This window comes from Nannospalax galili, unplaced genomic scaffold (genome assembly GCF_000622305.1).
Source record: "Nannospalax galili isolate Female #2095 unplaced genomic scaffold, S.galili_v1.0 scaffold578, whole genome shotgun sequence".
NCBI lineage: Eukaryota > Metazoa > Chordata > Mammalia > Rodentia > Spalacidae > Nannospalax > Nannospalax galili.
In genome coordinates, this window is record NW_008342282.1 from 4,052,550 (window position 1) to 4,058,523 (window position 5,974).

At 35.1% G+C, this 5,974-nt stretch overlaps 1 pseudogene; it reads right to left on the reverse strand.

Moving 5' to 3' along the window:
* Positions 1-3,789: 3,789 nt before the first annotated feature.
* LOC103738190 overlaps positions 3,790-5,974 on the reverse strand; it is an 11,347-nt pseudogene continuing 9,162 nt past the window's right edge.

The window sequence follows — 5,974 nt, forward strand, 5'->3', positions numbered from 1 at the left end:
GTATCACAATTTTAGCACATAATAGACATGAATGAAAAAAAGGAAGAGGTCACAGAATGTTTTTTTTTGAGACACAATACTTGAAAAAAAATTATCATAGATTACAGATACACATAGTATAATTCCATGATATCTAGGAGCACACAGTGAAGAAGGCAGGAAGTTTCTTTTCCCACATCTTCAAGATGTGAGAAAAGCCAAATAGGATAAAAGATCAATAAAGTGGAGTTTGCCATTTAGATTTAAGTCAATGTATTTTCCTATTATTAAGATGTATATAATGGTGGGAATATGATTTTAAAGATAAAAATGTCCTTTTAAATGTTACTTCAGACCAAAGCCTTTACTCTTTATATTATACTGAGGCTACATTATATTTCCCAGTCTTGCTTATGTACCTAAACGTAAAAGCAAAGGAATAAAAATAGTATATGATTTTAGATGACATATTATCTCAGATTAGACAGAACAGGTCTGTCTCAAATAGCCATTTACCTAGTATTTTGTTATTGCCAGTCCTCTCAGGTCAGTACTTTCCCATATAGGCATTTCTAGAGGCCTTTAGATCAGAAATATTGTTGTCAAGTATAAAGTTTAAAGGTATAGTTGCATAATAAGATATTTTATCTACCTATCTACCCTCTCTTAAAATGAGAACATATAGAGTTTAAACGTATCTATTGTTGTCCAGTATGAAGTTTAAAGGTATAGTTGTCCAAAAATATTGTTGTCCAGTATAAAGTTTAAAGGTATAGTTGCATAATAAGATATTTTATCTATCTATCTACCCTCTCTTAAAATGAGAACACATAGAGTTTAAACGTATCTATTCTGATCTAAAAGTTGTAGAAGTCAGCCCCTTTATTAAAAAAATATAGGGGGAAGAAGTGGTAGATTTCTTGTCTTTAAGTAATCAGCTTTACAGAAAGCACAGGAGACAGGAGGGAAAGCAAACACGCAAAGAGGAATTTAAGGCTTCATGCTAAGAGAAAGTATAAAAGCTGCTTTGCCCAAAGTACTGCTTTGGATCCAAAATGTGCTACTTTGAAAACTACTTCTCATTGTCTTTTGGGCTGCTTTTTTAGAGTCAAGTGAGTGACTTAGGACAGCTGGGAAAATAGTTTTTATAATGATGTTCCCCAGAAGAGTCATACTGTTTCATTTGACCCAAGAAAGGAGTTTGAATGAATCTATGGGATTTTTATTTTTGGTGCCAGAGGCACTTATCAAACACTTAAGAGGCACTTAAGTGGGTCTCTGGCCAGATAACAATGCACAGGGACCCAGGTCAACCTGTAAGCCATTCTTAGCAGGATAGATTGGCCGAGGGTCAGTCAGGTAAGCTAAACAATGTTTCAAGATGAATTTCTTCATGAGCCCCTGAAATATTAACAAAGAGAGGGCAGAGGCAAAGCTCCACATGGTCATCCTTAGCCATCTGAGGAATTTACCTGAGTTTTTAGCCTCAACTCAGGCCCAACTGGGATTTCTGATTTTGATGTTGAAGGAATTTAAGACTACATATTTTAATATAGGTTTAGCATGAGAGTTAAGAGGAAAAGAGATTGTCTTAAGGAAAAACATAAGACACCCCGAGGTATGGGCATAGGCTTCCCATAGGAAAGTAATCTTTATCAATGTGAATTTAAAAAAAAATATTTTATTTAGTATTTTTGTTCTATGTTTGTGAGTGTATTGCCTCTATGTGTGTAAGTGCACTTGTGTTGTATAATGCCCACAGAGGTCAGAAGGCATTGTTGGATCCCTGGAACTGGAGTTACAGATGGGTGTTACCTACCATGAGGGTTCTGGGAATTGAATTCTGGCCCTCTGCAAGAGCTTTTAACTACTGAGCTATCTCTCCAGCCCCAGTAAATGGGAATTTTTAATAAAGCATGGAATTTCATTTTCTCCAGATTGTCTTAAAACAAGCCACAAAATTTTCCTTTCATATAGATAGTTGTTTTATTAGGAGAAAAAGAATTCAGAGAAAAGAGATAAGGGTAGGAGATTAGTCTCAAAATTTATCTTTAGTTTTAATATAACCTCTGAAATGTTTTAATTCATTTCTTATTGATAATAAATACTTTTAAATCATAGTGCTCTTATTATTTTTTCTAATTAATTATATTATTTAACTTTTAACATGATTTAAAATGTCAATGAAAGCAGAAATCCAGTTAGTGATTTTTATACATTTAAAAAGTTTACTGTTATTTAATGAGTGTTTTTCTACATGTATGTAACTTTTGCATAAACATGCAATTTTGGTAGAGGCTAGAAGAGGGCATTGGGGACCCTAAAACTAGAGTTGTGAATGGTTGTTAGATAGTATATGGTGCTGGGAATCGAATGAGTTTCCTCTGCAAGAGCATCCAGTGTTCTTAACTGCTAAGCCATATCTCCAGTCTGCATTCGTGATTTTTTTAAAAAAGTATTGCTTAAGACTTTGGCATGCAGGGTAAACCAATTTATAGATTATAAATCTTACACATTGAGGGAAATCTCAATTGAACTTCTCTTAGATTTTCTTTTTTTTTGAATATTTGTAAAGATGAATTTACACACTAAACATAAAACCAATTGGAGTACCAAATACTGATTTGTTTCTTTTCTAAACATTTCTCCATTGCTTAGATTAGATATAAGACAAATGCCCTTATGGAGGAGGGGTTACAAAAAGACTAATAAGAAGTTTAACAAGCCAATCAGAACCCAAAATTCTTTTAAAAGTCTGAAACAAACAAAAAGCAAACAATTTCTATAACAAAATTATTTCGAAGCAAACAAAATAGATACCATAATTCAAATACTTTGAAAGCAAACCAGAAGAAAAAAAGTAATTACTAAATATGATCCTTAAAGAATCATCTCAGAATAAACAAATTTACTATCAGCCAAACCAAGGGATATATATGAAGCCCTCTCCCCCCAAAAAAACTCACCAAATCCCCCTGAGGAGATAACACAGAGGGTTTGTACAAAAGAAGTCCATATCACCATTAACTTGCTACCATCTGCATGACTTCTCAGATAAAAATAAGGATCATCTGAGGGGAAAAATGTTTAGGCAGAATAGCTGTTAATCTAAAGATAAAACTCTCACCTCAAAGGTGATAAGAAATAGTTTAATTTGAAGCCAAAGATGAGTGACCATGGCCAGGAACACAGAGTTAGGTTCTTCTAGTTTTCATGTTCCAACATGGAAAAATTGATGAAGTTTTTCTTAGTAACAGAAAAATAGTCATAAGTTAAGGCATTTTCAAATACATAGGTGAAAACATTAAGTAGGCAGGTTACAGCAAAGGGGAAATTTCAGGTATAGGCCTCAGATGGTATCTAATACCATTCTTAGCCATTTGGTTGGTGGAAACTAGGGTTCTATTAAGTTTATACATTTTAGGATATCTTATTTGTTAGTCAAGGGATGTTACTTTAGACACATAGATGAACAAACAATGGCTATTTACTGGGAAAAAGTGTAGCTCATGATTATTATTTTACTTTATTCATTTTGTTTTCTCTTTTTTAAAAAATAGTATTTAAAACTTCTTTATTCAAAAACAAAATGGTGATTGATGTGGGGCTCATAATCAAGAACATCACTAAACTTCATATTCCTTCCAACCACCCCCACACATTTCCTGTCCCTACCCTTTGTGCTTCCAATCCTCCTTAGCAAATAAAAAAAAAAAAAAATCCCAAACTGCAATGGTGCAGGATCCATGCTCCCTTTGCCTTCCTTCACCCAATTCCTTATACTCCACATCCCTTGGCAGGGCAGATATCTCAATATGAATGCATGAGAGAGTCCATAGTGGTGACTTGGAAAGAGGTAAAGACTTCACCTTAAGGAAAAGGAACTGAAGAATAGAGAGCGGTAAAGTGGGTACTCCTGTAGCCTAGGATACCAAAATGGGGTCTTGGAGACAGAAGAAAGGATACAACCCCCTCACTTGGTAAAGAAGACCCTGCAGTCTCATACTCCTCTCATTGGAAATAGTCAATACTTGATTGGTTTCCTGTCTGGTGCTGGTTGCAGAGTCACACTAAGACTATGTCTTTCTCCAGTATAAGCTGCTCTACCACAAGGTCAATCTGATGAAGGGTGGGATTTGGGAACTGTAGAAACATGCTCGCCACATTTCCTCTCATGTGGCTCTCCACTGATTTTTCTTGTGGGCCTACAGCAGGGTCTCCATTTTACATATCTCATGAAGGTTCTTTTTGTGAGATTCCTCCACCCATTTCTGCAGCAAAGGCTGTAGCTTAGACATGTTTTTGAAACTAAGCTACAGATCCTCAAAAATTGTATGTGGTTATCTGGCTGAACACCTCACAGAGAATATCTGTGAACCCCGCTTTAGCCTCTGTTTAGTACAGTGTGATCCTCTTCTGCTTCAGCAACTTGAAAAACTACTTCAGTTCTTTCTGCAGAGCTTTCTTGTCCTGGAAGGGTTGAGGCAGAAATCAAGGACAGACATGCCCTAAACTTTACTGGAGGTAAACACTTTCATCACTGGACCTGCAACATTCCAACATCTCAACAACCACTGAAGCTCTAACCAGTTAATCAGTCTTACCACAGATTCAGTGGAAGGTGTATGTTCTTACTGGAAACTTTCTTTGACATAGTCAATTGCATTTAAATATTTCTTGTGGGAATGAGTTTTATAAATGGACATAATCTGAACTTCTGCTTTTTAGTTAATCCCAGAAGAATTATGTGCTCTTGTGTCTTGTTACCTTGATACCTGATCTTGTTTCCTAGGCAACATCATTTTGGTACTCCACCCAAAATATAATGAATGAATGAATGAATGAATGGATATATTAGAGAATTAACACATCAAAGCACTGAAAGGTGGTGATCAGCCACTATTAGACATAGTGGAGATTGGGAAGGACTAATGACCTTGCATGAATGAGATAATCTGGAACTAGAACTCAAAAAGCCAGATGGTCTGTTGAGATTAAAGGTGGAGTTGAGCTTGTATTGACTCAATGAAGCCAGAAAATACATTTTGCATAAAATTATGGGTGTGGCCTGACCAGGGAACACAGATTACAGAAACAGAGTTCCATTGGCACAGGTTCAGGAGGCAGAGGGTTCAATCAGTACTGTTCCAGAAAACAGTTGTAAACTTTGACTAGCAGAACTAAGGTTCTTCAAGTTCAGGCCCACTCTTAGAAACTGAATTTAAGAGGTAGGCTTTTATTTCTTCAGGTAATCATAATTTTGGCATAGTAATGACACAATTTTTTACATTTATTAGAAGTTTCTATTAAACCACTGAATATTGTCAGATTGGTGAATTCATCCAACATAGCCTCACCACTTAAAATATATAATTAGGATTATCTTAGTGTAATATGTCAGTGGAAATAACAATGTGACTAGGAATGTTATGCCAGTGGAAATAACAAAATGTGGCTAGGAATGTTATGTCAATTACTATTTTGCCCTCTTTAATGAATGTATATGACACTGTATTTATTGTAATGAGGATCAGAGCAAAGCAGGATTTGTTTCACATTTATGTTGGAAAGGAAAAAAATAGAAACAATTATACCTCTGTCTAAGTTCATGAGAAAAGCTTAGAATATTTTAAAAAGTCTCAGCACACACATGCACTTGGGGCCATTTGGTAAAATGATTAATTCCCCATCAATCACTCCATGTGGCCACAATAACAGTGCCAGTGAAACAGCACACTTTTACAAGATTAGTACCTCCTGCTTTGAGAGTAAACATCTCTCTATACCTCATTTATTTTTCAAAACTTCCCTGCCTTTGACTCAGCATTTAGGAAGCAGTAGGAGAATATTTTCTGTTGATGTTCACTGTCATTTAAGAATAATATTTAGATATCATAAAGTACATAATAATTCTGATTCATCTCTAAGATTCTAAAGTAACAAAGTATCTAAGAAGCTTAATGAATTATAAACAATTTAGAAAATAATGAAACTG